The 15,751-nt window shown below is 38.0% G+C and overlaps 1 pseudogene; it reads right to left on the reverse strand.

Moving 5' to 3' along the window:
- Window positions 1-15,726, reverse strand: part of LOC130682176 (regulator of nonsense transcripts 3B-like) — a 50,976-nt pseudogene extending 35,250 nt beyond the window's left edge.
- Window positions 15,727-15,751: the final 25 nt, after the last annotated feature.

Consider the following 15,751-nt stretch of genomic DNA (forward strand, 5'->3'; position numbering starts at 1 on the left):
AGTGAGTGTTTTTGCAACACTTTTCATTTCTAACAAGTTTCCCACTGATGTTGATAGTGTTAATCAAGGACCACACTTGGAGGAACCAATGCTCTTAGCAGAGGCATTGGTGAAAAACAGTGTCAAAACACTTCCTTGATGAGGGGAAAATCATATTATATCATAACCTCACAGATTTACATGTAGCTTTTTCTCAAAACACTGTTTATCATAGTAGTACTTGTAGCAATTCAGGAATTGACTTCTAAGTTATTTCTTAACTACTGCATTTTTTAAAGATAAATTCCTAGAAATAGGAGACATATCTGCTTTTAGACAACCTTCAGCTCACGCATTTTAATTGATTGTGATATGTGAAATGTTTAACCTACAGGTCTCTTTCACCCTCAGAGTAATCATGTGCATGGACAGCCATATACAGGGCCTGCAGCACAAACCTTGAACAACTACTAGCAAACTGGTCAACAAGCACAAGAAAATTATGAAGGCAATGAAAAAGTATCCTTATCTCAAGTGAAGGATCAGTGAAACACCCGTATTTAACTGGTTCCTTTAACCACACACTCAGGCTTTACAGTCCAACTTTTTCTGTGTCTGGCTTCTATTTACAGTCCAAACTTTTACTGTGTCTGGCTTGTATTTAAAACTAGAAAAATTGTTTACCACAGAGGGTATATTCACTGTTTCATTTTCAGAAATTTGCTATGAATATATAAGCCAATTTAAGGGAAAGTGTACAGTCTTTTGTAATAAATAGCTGGTACTAATATGTAAATGGCAAAGGGGTATATGGTATATTAATATTTGTTAATTCTTAGGCAAGAAAAAATTTTGGATTAGGAGTCAACTACAAAAAATAATTTTTCTTACGTCTGCTGCATTCTGCAACCAGTATATCTTCTTCAAAGCAATTGGATCAAAAGAGCTCATCCATATCAATCATGCCAGTAGTATCTTGTTGATTTTTAGTTATTGCAGCTTTGTTAAGGCTGAGAAGTAGCCCTTGAATTAATATGGATAATACTGGAAAAACTGGTATATAACATTGTTTCTGGGTATTTTTCATTGTCCTATTATTCTGTTACTACTTCAATAATTCAAATATGGGTAGTTATGCTAATGGTAACATTTAGCATGTCACACTGTGAGTTTGTGTAGCCACTGAGGACAAAATTACCTGAATGACAGAAATTTACTCCCAAAATATCTTTTCACCAAGAGTTTTTATGTCTTATGGAAGAAAAAATACAATAAGGGGAGATATGTGACAAACAAGCAGTTTTTAGTTATAGATATTCTTTATTTTCAATGTCTGACAGTACATTCTTTTGATGGGATTAAAAAACATGGAAGTTTTAAAAATTGGAATTTTAAGATATTAAAATAAATATGCAAAACTTTGCTCTGTCAGAATGTATGGAACATAATAGGAAACTGTATTTGATGTGATTTATTTCTGATAGTGATTATTAGGTGAAGGTTCTAAAATTTTGTCTCCACAGGAGACCAGTGAAGTGGATGTCATCAGAATTCCACAGTGTTTTGAAGCAACATTGCACCAAGATGTCTGGCTGATTTTCTAGTCAGTCACAATGTACTTGAGACAAGAATTGTCCCAGATCCTTTTCCATTCCAAAACTCGATTGTTGTGGAGTTTGAAATATAAACTTCTCAAGTGTAATTCTGAAGTACTGTTTTAGAATAAACATTTGCCTCAGAATTCCAAGAAACTCAAGTTAATGCTCTATTTTAAAAAGAATTGGTAACTCGTGAATGTGTGTAATATTTTGGAACCAGTTTATAAAACAAATATCCCTGCAAAAAAAGATACATCCCATTCTGTACTATTTAATATTTTTCTGTTTTGTTTTATAGAAATTATTTTGCTTAATTCACAAATAGAATTTGGCTTGAGAATAATTTTGTCCTGTGCTTGGCTTTGGTTCTGGTTATTCTTTTGTTCTTAAGGACTACACATTAAAATTAATTATTTGCAAAATATGCATTGGAATAACAATGAGTTCAGTATTTCAAATACATTGTGCTGTTGTGCTAAAAACGGATTCATCCTTTGCCCATGTGTATAAGGATTAAGAGGAAAGAAAACTAAGCACTGATACTTCAAAAATTTCCCACATTAAACAGAATCATACTTTTGGCACATTTTTACAGGCAGTTCTTGTTATTTACATTAGTTATATTCTATAAAGTCATTGTGCACACTGAGTTAGCAAACATTGAACCAGTGCTCATAGGGGAAATACAGGGTTAGATCCTATAAACCTCTGATCATATTTTCATCAGCCTATTGATATATTAACTGGTCTTATATTCATATATGCATGAAGACACCTTACTTCATATCCGTTGTTAATCCACATTGAACTCAAGTCTACCAGGCTTATGACTCATCCTTAGTCAATGCTTATCTAAAATGTAATTTCTCCATAAGGCATGACAGAGCCTTCCTATGCTTCAGAATATTAGGCAGCACTTAGTGTTTTGCTTGGGGACCATTAATAGCAAAAGCCCAACAAGAAGCAGGAAGAAAAGGAGTAGAAGTGGCACTCACCAAGAAAAATACATATATATGAAGGTCATTTTCACCTCCCTTAGCTTTGTCTGGGGACATTCATACCAGGCTACTAAAATTTTTGGCTGTTTTGTGCACTTCAGTGAATGGCAACACAGTATTGAGTGTGAGATTAAAAGTGAATTTTACTAACCAGACATATTAGTAAATACAGAATCTACAAATGTTAACTATATTTCTGTGAATTTGATGGTATTTTAATGGACAAGGAGGTTTGGCGGTTTTTTGACATAAAGCGTTTGGAACTGAAAAAGTAGAAATACAAATATAAATGGAAGGTATTATTTCCACTATATATAATCACTACTCTACATAACCAATCTCTTATTTTAGGGTTTCTTTGGTACTACAGAAATATAAAGCCAGAGAGATTCTTTTTTTATACATGTGATTAAAAAAGTATTTTATTGGGATATAATATGTCAAAAGCTGTATTTACTTAATGGTGTACAAGACAGTGACTTTCGGAACAAGTATACACCTGTGAAAACATCACCATCAAGGACATAGATTATATCCATCACCGCCCACAGTAACCTCCCACTGTTTTTCCTTGGTATCATTAATCTACAGTTACATGAGGAACATTATGGTTACTAGACGACCCCCATCACCAAGTCCCCACAAATCCCATTACAGTCAGTGTCCTTCACCGTAGTAAGATGCTGTAGACTCACTACTTGTCTTCTCTGTGTTTCAACAGCCCTCCCCGTGCCCTGACCATCACATTATACATGCTATTTGTAATGCCCCCTTTCTTTCCCTCCACTCCCCCTTACCCCTCCCTTCCCACCCATCCTCCCTAGTCCCTTTCCCTTTGGTAACTGTTAGTTCATTCCCGGGTTCTGTGAGTCTGCTGTTGTTTTATTCCTTCAGTTTTTGCTTTGTTCTTATACTCCACATATGAGTGAAATCATTTGGTACTTGTCTTTCTCCGCCTGGCTTAGTTCACTGAGCTTATATCCTCTAGCTCCATCCATGTTGTTGCAAATGGTAGGATTCGTTTCCTTCTTATGGCTGAATAATATTCCATTGTGTATATGTACCACCTCTTCTTTATCCATTCATCTACTTATGGACACTTAGGCTGCTTCCATTTCTTGGCTATTGTAAATAGTGCACAGATAAGACAAGTAGTGATTCTATAGCATCTTACTATGCTGATGGACAGTGTCTTAATAGGATATGTGGGTGGGCGGACTTGGTGATGGGGGAGAGTCTAGTCAGCATAATGTTCCTCATGTAATTTTAGATTAATCATGCCGAAATAAAAGAAAGTAAAAAAGTTTCTGTTTTTTACTGGCATACTTGTCAATCGAAATTTAATTTCTCAGTCTTCTCCCTTAGTTACTTATATACAAAAATTAGAACTGCACAAATAATATTTCTTCATGGTTAATTTTTAAAAGTGAATCATAACAATATCTAAACCTAATATTGGTTAAAAAAACACAGAGCAGGAGGCACTTCAATTTGAATTTCAGTGATTAGGGAACATAACTACATATTCAAATAACTAAATTAGAATATCAGAATATGTTTTTCCCCAGTATATATTAGTATTTTTCCTCTTTCTGCACACCCATGAGTTACTTTTACTTTATTTGGAAGTTCTATGAATTTTAAATTGAATTTTAAGTACCTGTAATGACCCAGGTTTCCCCCAAGACGACCCCAAGGTTTGATAATTCACTTGAAAGAGTCGTGTTAACTCAATAAGAGCTATGAAATTGGTTCTTGTTTGTAACCTACTTACATAAAAGGCTACAGATTAGAATAAAATCAGCCAGCTGTAAAGACACATGAGGCAGAGTAGTGGGAGTTAAAATTAGGTCAAAGCTCCTAGTTTCCCTCCCTCCATGAAGTTATGGATAATGCTAAGTAGTTCCACTAGCAATGATGTGTAACATTATGCATAGAGTATTAACAGGAAAGTGCACATAAACTTTAATGCTGAGTTTTTATTGGATCGATCTTTTAGATATGAATCTTGATACTGCAATGTAGGCTCCTCTATAAATCTCACTGTGGTAGGTATCAGCTGAAACCCCAAAACAACAGGAAAACAAAGACAGGTTTTATCAGGGAAGACATTCTGAGGCTTAGAGGCTTACCACTGTGCAGGAGGTAGACTCTTTTCTACACAGCCCACCCTCCAGCTGTTCTACATAAAAACTATTTATATTTTGCTGAGCATCTACATTTAGTCTTGCTTTTGTATAGCATATACAGCAATACATTATCAATATAGATATCCCTAACATTTGAAGGAACCAGTATGGGTGGACGTAGATTTTAAAAAATAAATGCTTCCTTTAATCCTATTACATAGGTTTTCACATTTCTGTACTAATTTGATTACTAATTTTTCCTTTGACCTGCTAAGTATATCTTCAGATGAACTTTTGTAAAACTATTTAGTATAGATGACTAGTTAACACCATTTCTTCCTCAGCCAGTCATTTTCTGTAATATTAACATGCTAAAGGGACTTCAAATCAGTTTCCCAATACATCTCATCAATTATAGTACTATATACATAAAGTAGTTAAATCTTATCAACTATGCTGGTATCACATTAAGTAAATATACAATTCAGTTTAATTATAGAACTTATCAGTAAGGATTGCAAAGGCATTACTTGCTATGGCTATGTGACAGAATCAGTGCTTGCTCTTATATCCCATATCATTATGGATAGGCATTATTACAGTTCACTGTGATTTCAGTTTTCTCTGGATATCACTTTCCCAAACCTAGCCCAAAAGTCTAAAAGGGTAGAAGAAATTTTCCCATACCCTACAGCAACATGCTAATCCACTTAAACTTTACTGGTCCTATGTTTTGATTCTTCTGTAAGAACATAAAAATAAATGATTTAACAGTGCTTTCTCAGTAAATGCAGGATATCGTTCAGAATGTCCTTAGCTTGCGTTCTTGCTCTCATGTAAAGTCATTATGAGCAGGAAACTGTCGGGAGCCACAGGCCATAGAAACAATGGTCTCGCCCTTTTCGCCTAGGTCTCTATTTTCTCAAGCCTGCCCTGTTTACGAAAGATCAGTTGACCCAGCTTGCGATTAGACCGATTAGACCGCTGGGATAGAGATTAAGCAGCTGCCGTGATAACATCTCCTCCTTAGTAAAACATTCTGTCTTTCCTCAGTAATCCCCCACCCATGATCTTTTCCAGAGAACATTCTTCAGTTAGGTATCCTAGCAACCTAGATAATCCTTGCCACTTCAGCTGGGGCTGTTTCCCCCTCCTAGCTCCTATATAATCTACCTTGTAAGAATAAACTTTGAGACCTTGATCAGACTTTCGACTTGGTCTCCTACTTTGTGTCTGGTTTGTCCCTCATCCAGGTTAACTTCCCCTCGAGCCCTTGTTGAACTCCCTGCCAGCCGGGGCAGGAAACAACTAGAAAAACCAACAATTTACAGCTTTATTTTAATGTCAGTTTATAGTGATTTGATAAGAACACAGCCATAGGAGCTCTACTACTACCTCATTATTAATCTCTGGTAAGTAATATGACTCCTATATATTTTGTTTTCATCATGTGTAAAATGAGCAAATGTGTGAGAGTTAAGAAGTAGTATATTCTAAGAGCCTACACAGTACTTAAGATGAATTCCTACATCTTTTCATTATCGAAATTTTTACTACAAAATTAGCTTGAAGACACAGACACTTCTGTTTTATTTCTACAGAAGCCGCAAACAATAAATTTCATCCCTTGTATTGTTTTCCATCATTATGACAATCATTTTATTTACTCCTGCAAGATCATAACCACGGGGGAATACAGTGCCAAATAGCTAACATTTCCTTTCCCTAAGGGTCTTAATACTACTAGTGTTTTTAGAGAAAATTTGAAATACCCTGTTAGTCTCCCCTAATTTTTTTCATACCTGAATATTTGATTGCATTTAGCCTTTCAAATAATCACTAGCCATCCTGGAAGCAGCTTCTAGGATGCCAATAGCTAGGTCTTCCATGTGTCTTTTCTGGTAACTTTCCCATCCATCAGTGGTTATTTGTGAAAGGAAATAATTTCTTAACCAGTGATTTTAAATAGAGGCAAGCCCCTTAGTTAATGTGAACCATTGAACATTAATCAGAAATGAAAGCATAGTTAGGGAAGACTCAGGTATTGACAACACTTAAGGAATTTTTTAATCCTGTATATTACTATCACTAATCCAGATTAAAAGAATAGGTAAGAGCCTTTGAGCATTTCTGAAATGTCAATTTGCTGTAAACACTTTACGTATATTACCTCAGTTCTCAAGGCAGCCTTATTTTGGGGGTGGGTGCTTAATTATTCCAAGTTGTAGGTAAGAGTTAGACTTGAAGAGAATAAAGGTCTCAGTAATATGTGATACAGCAGTGATTTGAATTCATTGCATAGTAAGTTCATTGCATAGTACAAATTTCACCATCCTACGATAATAACAAATCTCAGAGGTAAGTTTTGTATCATGGTTTTTCTCACCCAGGGTGGACTTACTCTTTTCAGTCAAAATAATTATAATCTGTATGTAGAAAATTTGGTCCATAAACATTTATTTTTCTAGTTTCATTTTTTAAAGTGCCCAAAAATGAAGAGCAAATTCACTCTTGGTTCTCATAAGCACCAATAAGAAAATCCTGTTATGTGCAAGCAGGTATATTAAGCACCAACTCTTTAATAGCTAATACTTTATATAGAGACCATCTAGCTCAACTGATTTCCAACACTGACTGCAGATAAGAATTCTGAGTTTAAAAAATAAATAACAAAGTCCCATCCTGAAACAAACTAAACCTCAAGTTACTTAGGGCTGAGTTTGGGTGCAGTTTGCTTTCAAAGCTCTAAATGTAAAAAATTTTCAGATGCCAGGGCCTATTCTTAAAATATGAGAAAATGTGATTGCCAGATTATCTGTCAACTTAATTTTTTTAAGCTCCCAAGGCATGTTTGAGCACCATGATCTAAAGCTCATACTTCATAAATAGTGTTTTATTATACCACATTATCCTCAGAGTTTCTGAAACAGGAATATGGGAGTAGTTTACTTGGGAGTTTCTGGCTTTGAAGTTTTAGGTTGTTGGCCAGGGATGCAGTCATGTAAACCCTTCACTGAGTTGGAGGAGCCACTTCTTGGAGGTTCAATCACATGGATGTCAAGTTGATGTTCAACATTTGTTGACAGAAGATCTTGCTTGCAACCCACATGGAGCTGTCCTAAGGTTTTTCTAAGTGTCCTCAAAACATAGTAACTTCCTTGAAAGAGCAATCCTTGTAAGTCACACCTTGCTACTTTGACCATATTCTATTTGATAGAAAAATGTTTTCATGTAAAACCTGACTGGGCCACAGTGTACTGAGATATTTGGTCAACTATCTGGTATTTCTAGGTAAGATCAACATTTGAATGGTAAATGAGTAAAGCAGATTTTTCTGTCTAGGATAGATAACGTTTTCCAATCAACTGAAGACCTGAATAGAGCACAAAGGATAATATGGAATTCCTCCTACCTGTTTGAGCTAGGACACTAGTCCTTTTGGCTTTTGGAATCACAGTGAAAATCAGGTCTTCCTGGGTCTCAAGATCAAGGCTGCTGGCTTTCATACTGGGAATTGAGCCACTGGGTCTACACCTTGCTGTATGCAGATAATAGGGCTTGTCAAACTCCATAATTTTGGGTAAAGTAATTCCTTATAGTAATTCTCTTTGCATAAATACATATATACATTCATATATATTGTTTCTGTTTCTCTGAAGAACTCTAAATAAAAGGAAATCATAAGTCCAGCCTACATTAAAGGTAACAATTGCAAATTTTTTCAACTATCTTACACATCATGCTAACAGATAAGCTTTTTATCTCCATAATTTTTAAAAATTGCAACAGCAATCAGATCACATGCCTTTTAATCAGAATTAAAAGGCATCCATATTGGTATGGAAGAAGTTTAACTGTCACTGTTTGCAGATGACATGATATTGTACATAAAAAATCCTAAAGAATCCACTCCATAATTACTAAATGTAATACCTGAATTCAAAGTTTAAGGATACAAAAGTAATACACAGAAATCTGTTGCATTCCTATACACTAGTGATGAACAGGCATAAAGAGAAATCAGGAAAACAATTCCATTCACAACTGTATCAAAAAGAAAAAATACCTAGGAATAAACCTATCCATGGAAGAGAAGACCTTGTGGGTAAAATTGTAATATTTCCAGAATGTCTCACCTGGCTTTGGTGCATTCGAATACCCTCAGGGCTGGAGAGAAATTCATCTCCTTGTCAGTGGGTAATTACCTGGGCAACCATGAGTGTATGAACCTGAGAGGTTAGGGGAAAGAGTTTGCTTGGTTGCTTCTTCCAGAGCAAGGGAAAGAGATGGTGCTGGACTGTAGTTTGTAAGCAATAAACAGATTTTAAACTTTATTTATCCCTTTGATCTCAGTTTTTAGAGATACTTTGCCCTGGGATTTCCTCCCCGTGGACTTACAGACATACACAATGAAAACTACAAGACACCCCTGAGAGAAATGAAAGAAGATACCAATAAATGGAAGCACATGCTGTGTTCATGGATAGAATTAAAATAGTCAAAATGGCCATACGGCCTATAACAATCTGCAGATTAAATGCCATCCCTAACAAAATAGCCAAAGAATTCCACAATGAGCTAGAGCAAATAGTTCTAAAATTCATATGGAATACAAAAGACCCCGAATACCCAAAGCAATCCTGAGAAGGAAGAATAAAGCTGGGGGAATTATGCTCCCCAACTTCCAGCTCTATTACAAAGCCATGGTAACCAAGAGAATTTGGTCCTGGCATAAGAACAGACACATAGACCAATGGAACAGGCTAGAAAGTCCAGATACAAAACCAAGCAAATATGGTCAATTAATATATGATAAAGGAACCATGGATATACAATGAGGAAATGGCTGCCTCTTCAACAGCTAGTGTTGACAAAAGTGGGCAGCTACATGAAAGAGAATGAAACTGGATTATTGTCTAACCCCATACACAAAACAAAACTCAAAATGGATCAAATACCTGAATATAAGACATGAAACCATAAAACTCTTAGAAGAAAACATATGCAAACATCTCTTAAATATAAACAACTTTTTCCTGAAAGCATTTCCTCAGGCAAGGAAAACAAAAGCAAAAATGAACAATTGGGACTACATCAAGCTAAAAACCTTCTACCGTATAAGAGAATATATTTGTAAAAGATATCTGACAATGGGTTAATATTTAAAATATTGAAGAACTCACACACCTCAAACACCCAATAGAGAAAATAACTCTATTAAAAAATAGGCACAGGACATGAACAGACACTTCTCCAAAGAAGACATTCAGATGGCCAAAAGGCACATGAAAAGGTGCTCCACGTCACTAATCATCAGGGAAATGCAAATTAAAACCACAAGGAGATATGACCTCACACCAGTTAAGATGGCCAACACAGAGAAGATTAGGTGGGGTAGGAGGAGGGTCCATGCTTAATAAACTGAGGATTTACTGGACTGAACAATGTCAGATGGATTTCTTTGTTGCAGAGCTTTTCAGAACCTTTAATATGTTCATTCAGTCTTCAAAGATCATTACAATGTGCATTACTTATATGGCCAAGGAAGGCTAGCTTTAATGAGTATCTTGCACTTTTGGAAATGTCCCTCTAGATGAACAATCACTTCCATAACTATTGCTTTGATTATAAGGGAAGTCAAACTACTACTCTTTATCGAAATGTCATCTTTAAAGATGTAAGAACAAGGATCTGCATCTTCCCATCTTTCCTCCCTTAATTTGGCTTTGTAGTTCCATTCCAAGTAATACATTATTAGTGATCATAAAAGATTGCACGTAGGGCACTTTCCACTTCACAGGGAACTTCCCCCCTTCCTCTTTCTGCTCTCAACACATCCTACTCATTAAAGAACTAGAAAGATCTATATTCTCATCTCCATATTAAAAGTATGCAAAAAAAATGAATCCCATAGAAACTGAGCTTCAAAGTAACACTCAGTCAGTGACTGAGCTGGTCCTGGAGACCAAGCTTCCCAACTCTGGACTATACCCATGGCAAAGTCTGCCCCTCTTCTGTCCCCACTGGTCCTTCCCTCCCTATCAGGTGCTGCATTTATCTCACTGTGCATCAGAAAGTGGGTGGTAATGCTGTGGACTCCTTTCTGGCTCGATTTGGGCCTTTTCTTTCATCTGCTAATTGAATCATGCACTTCTCTTATAGGAGAGAAGAATCTTCAAAAGGGGCGGAAAAAGACTAGGAACAACAAATGCTGATGAGGATGTGGAGAAAGAGAACCCTCCTAGAGTGCTGGTAGGAAGGTAAACTAGTTCAACCATTGTAGAAAGCAATATGGAGGTTCCTCAAAAATCATAAAATAGAAATACCATCTGACCCAGGAATTCCACTCCTAGAAATTTACACTAGGAATGGAGGATCTCAGATTCAAAAAGATATGCACCTGTATGTTTATTGCAGCACTATTTACAGTAGTCAAGTTAGGGAAGCAAACTAAGTGTCCATCAGTAGATGAATGGATAAAGAAGAGGTGGTACATATACACAATGGAATATTATTCAGCTATAAGAAACAAACAAATCCTACCATTTGCAACAACATGGATGGAGCTAGAAGGTATAATGCTCAGTGAAATAAGTCAGACAGAGAAAGACAAGTGCCAAATGATTTCCCTCAATTGTGGAGTAGAGCAATGAAGCAAAACTGAAGAAACAAAATACCAGGATACTTGTAGACTCCAAGAAGGGACTAGTAGTTACCAAAGGGTAGGGGTGTGGAAGGGTTGGTGGGGAAGGAGAGAGAAGCTGATTGTGTTGTATCATGATTGGTGCACATGGTGTCTGTGTGGAGTCACAGGGAAGACAGTGTAGCTCAAGAAGACAAATAGGGAGTCTGTGGCATCTTACTACATTGAGGCACAGTGACTGCAATTGGATATGGGGGGTCGACTCAATAAGAGTGAATGTAATAACCACGTTTTTCATGTGAAAGCTTCATAAGAATGTATATCAATGATACCTTAATAAAAAATAATAATAAATAAATAAAATTAAAACAAGAAATTTACTGCTCTGATCACCTCCCAGGAGAGCAGCTTGGTTTGAGAACATATCAATTAAAACTACCTGCCCAGCTCCGCAAGTTGGGCTAAGTTATTGTCTGCTAAAGAGTACATAAAGAATCTTACTTCTTATTTTCCTGAATGTTAAAATGCAATTTTATCTTTAAGAAGGAATCCTTCTTGTATTTTACTATGGTGTTTACAGCTGGGCCTGCATGCTAAATTCGATGCGAAGGTTTTAAATTACTTGATAAAGGCTAAAGGAGAAAAAACAGCTTATAGATAGGTTAATAAGATCTGGGCCTGCATGTTTAACAGAATAAAGACATGGGCTATGCTTGACATACGTTCCTTTATCTCGGTAACATTCAAACATTGCAGGCCAAGTTACTCCTGGCTTGTTGAGCTTTAAGTGAGCAACTCATTAACTCTGAATCTTTTTTAGTGGGCTTTCCTGGACTTTTTCCTCTTTCCACCCCACTCATATCTATTTTCCTAACACGTATAAGCAATCATCCACTTTGGCTCACCCATGTCTCTGGGAACTCAACTGCAAAAAGGGACTCCACCAAACCTCCCAATCCAGGTATATACCCTTGCTCACCCCACCTTGTAATCAGCTATTGATATGGAAGTGTACTACTTTTCTCCACCCTTGGAAACACTACTGATATGGAGATGTACAAAGGCCAGACAAGAGATTCTGGAAATACTGCAATTTGACCCACATTTATGTCTGTTGTTAGGGCTAATTTTCACATACATACATAAGACCTGTCAGAAACATAGCTTTGAAACAGGAATGGTGGGTGTAGTCAGAGTAGGGTGAGGGCCTCCGGGAAAAGCAGGGTGGAATATTTACAGTCAGAGCCATGTAACAATGGGCAAAGAAGTTCCTACTGAAAGTTTGTGCTAAGCACTTTGCAAATTCAAGATCACACTAATTCTCTTGGGTAAAGATACAGACATCTTCAGTGAGATCAATGAAAGGTCAAATGGCCAGGAGCAACTTGGCCTTGAATGTTTGAGTGTTCTGCAAGGGTATCAGCATAACCCAGGACTCTGCTGTCAGCCCTAGCAATCAGACTATGTCCCAGCCCACCTTTAGGACAGGGCAGGTGATGCAATCCCACATCCCTAAGTTTCTTTCATGTTCTCGAAAAATCCTCAACTGCCTATAAAACCCCCTAGACAATGCACCACTATGGACTCTCTTGTCCTCTCCTGGTGTGAGCCGAGAGCTCTGTCCTTTCACTTTATCTCTAAATAAAAGCCTGTACCTTGCTCTACTTCCTTGAGTGTTTGTGAAGCTCATTCTTCGGCTTCGTCATCAGGAACCCCTGCATCATCTTCTAAGTCTCAGACTCACATTTTGTGCTACTCTAAATGAAAAGGAAATGATGCGAATACACCTCCCTAGTGCTCCATAGCATGAACTCACCAATCTCAGAGTTCAAAAAGGTCTTTAATATTAGGAAGATTAGTTTCTCAGGAAAGCATTTTGCAAATTTGTGTAATCTGGTTTTCACGATGACTGACAAGTGCCACTGGCCATGGTTAGCAAAGGGTCAGGCATGTCCTATGTCCTGAAATGCAGTGAACAGTTAGTTCTTTACAATCTTTCACATGGGTGAAAATGCAAAAACCCTTTCTGTCAGAACTCTGCTTTTCATATAAATACAAAGTATTTTGACTAGTCTCAACATATTAGGATATTTTTAGGAATAGGAATGCCATATAATTGTAAATACATATTTCCACCATTTTGGAAAACATTAACTCTGTTTACATAAGCAATTATGAACACATTGTATTTGTATATGTGGACATTTACATATTAAATAATTTTTATGTATATTCCTTTTATTTTGTTGTGTTAGATCATTTTGGGGAGGAAATGCATTAGGGAATTTAGTTTATATCATACCTTTTAATCATATTTATGCATTAAGTTCACAATGGTAAGTGTCCTGGTTTTTTACTTGCTGAAAAAACGTTTATGTAAGCTAGCTTTAAAGCTAGAAGTTGAAAAAGCAGTAAAGAAACTTGATCCAGTCACATTTGAGTGTTTTAAAACTGAAAAAGCAGAAATATCTTTTATGTGACAAATGTTTTGAGAATGTAATATGAATCCCAGCAGCAGGACACCCATGGAGGATGGTGCAGAACCTTGCATATTTAATTGTTTCCCTAAGAGGAATGTTAGTGCATTTCTTACACAGAAGCTGCTGCTCACTTGAATGTTCTCTTTCATTTGAGGGGCCTATGGCGCTAAATCTGAACTAAGGAACCTAAGAGAGAAGTGATTCTTCTGACAACAGTAGCTCACTTCCTTCCATTCCAAGCCTATGTGGACAAGCACAGTTCTTTCAGCAGGTGGATTATGCCCATCCAAACAGCACTAAAGCCGTTGGGCCCCAAGAGTATCATCCACAACCTCCAGGGCCCAGTGGCTTTGGACAGCAGTGCAGCAGTAGAAGCTACAGAGCCTACACCACCGGAGAAAAACGAAATGCCTCCTGCCAAGAGGAAGGAGAGGAGGAGATGGGATGGCACTTTACCTAATCGTCATTCACCTTAAAGTAGTTTCATTGTCCCCTCACCAAATAACGGGTGGCCCCCAGAGCATGGGTTACCTCTCGGCCGCTGCGAAAGCAGAGAGGCCTTGGGTTCCTGCCCAAGACCCCAGCATCCTAAACCATTCAGACGGGCAGCTTCCCACAGCCAGCTGGAATACCCCCTCCGATGTTCCTCAACCTGAACATCCTCTGCAGACTCTACCCACAACGTCTTTTCTTTCCCCTCCCAGAGTATTCTACTCAAGCCACTGTTGACTTCTGCACAAACTGGCCACGCACCCGACGACACCTGAGGTCACATGAATCAAACGTTATTTGGGTGTTTTTTCTGTATTTTTTTTTATTAAGGTATTATTGATAGACACTCTTACTTAGGTTTCACATTCACATGAAAAGCAGTGTGGTTACTACATTTACCTCTATTATCAAGTCACCACCCATACCCCAGTGCTGTCCAGTCACTGTCCATCAGCACAGCAAGATGCCACAGATTCACTGTGTGCCTTCTCTGTCCTACGCTGTTCTCCCGGTGATCCCCTCACACAATGCGTACTATGGGTATTTTAATAGTCTTGCATAGGAAAAACTTCCCAAAGGCAGACGAGGGCTAGTAAAAACGTAAACATTTTGTGTGAATTCTGACTACTGGAAGGGAAAAGGAAAAGAGCGCTAGCTCAGTAAAGAAGGAAACCTACGAAAACACGGAGGAGAAGAGGAGTTAAAGGGGATTTGGCACTACGTTTAAGCTCTCGCGATAGTTCGAAGAATGACGGCTTATTCTCAGCTCCCAAGAAGTCCAAGACGTTGCCGAAGGACGGAAGAAATAAAGCTCTCGCGAGTTCTGAGAGCTTTAGGGAAACGCGATTAACCAGAAGATCCTAACGCGATTTAGTCATTTATACGTAAGAGGGGTGGTGCCGGGAGAACGTAAGAGGAATACACAGAACGGACAACGCTGGACCGAAGGTGGAAAGCTCCGGTTTCTTGGTTCGCTTCTGGCATGAGTGAGCTTGAGCGGGTCCACCAGCAGGTAAGGAGAAATGTGCCTTCTGGGCTGTTTGCGTGCTCCCCCTTCCCTGCTTAAGGTAGCCTATGGCGTAATGGAAACTAGACGCCTTGAAGGAAACTGTGGCTTGAGGTGAGTGGGAGTCTAGGCGGTGAGAAAACCCTATTAAGCTTGTGCAGAGGCGGCGGCAGTATTTCCGGCTTTCACTGTTACTAGGGACAGGCTCGACTCAGGTATCTTACCCGGCTGCCCACAGTGGCTGGCGGCTTCTGTATGTGTGCACGTGCAGTCTCCCAGAGGTGCACGTGTGCTGCGATAACTAATTAGTAAATGGATGGAAGTACGCGAAAGGGTACGAGAGGCTTGGTTGTCATTGGTCGGCCTTGATTAAAGCTTGGAAGTGTCGTTGGTGTGCGCATGAGAGTAGTTGGCGGCCGCGGAATG

This window comes from Manis pentadactyla, chromosome Y, assembly GCF_030020395.1.
Source record: "Manis pentadactyla isolate mManPen7 chromosome Y, mManPen7.hap1, whole genome shotgun sequence".
NCBI classification, from domain to species: Eukaryota; Metazoa; Chordata; class Mammalia; order Pholidota; family Manidae; genus Manis; species Manis pentadactyla.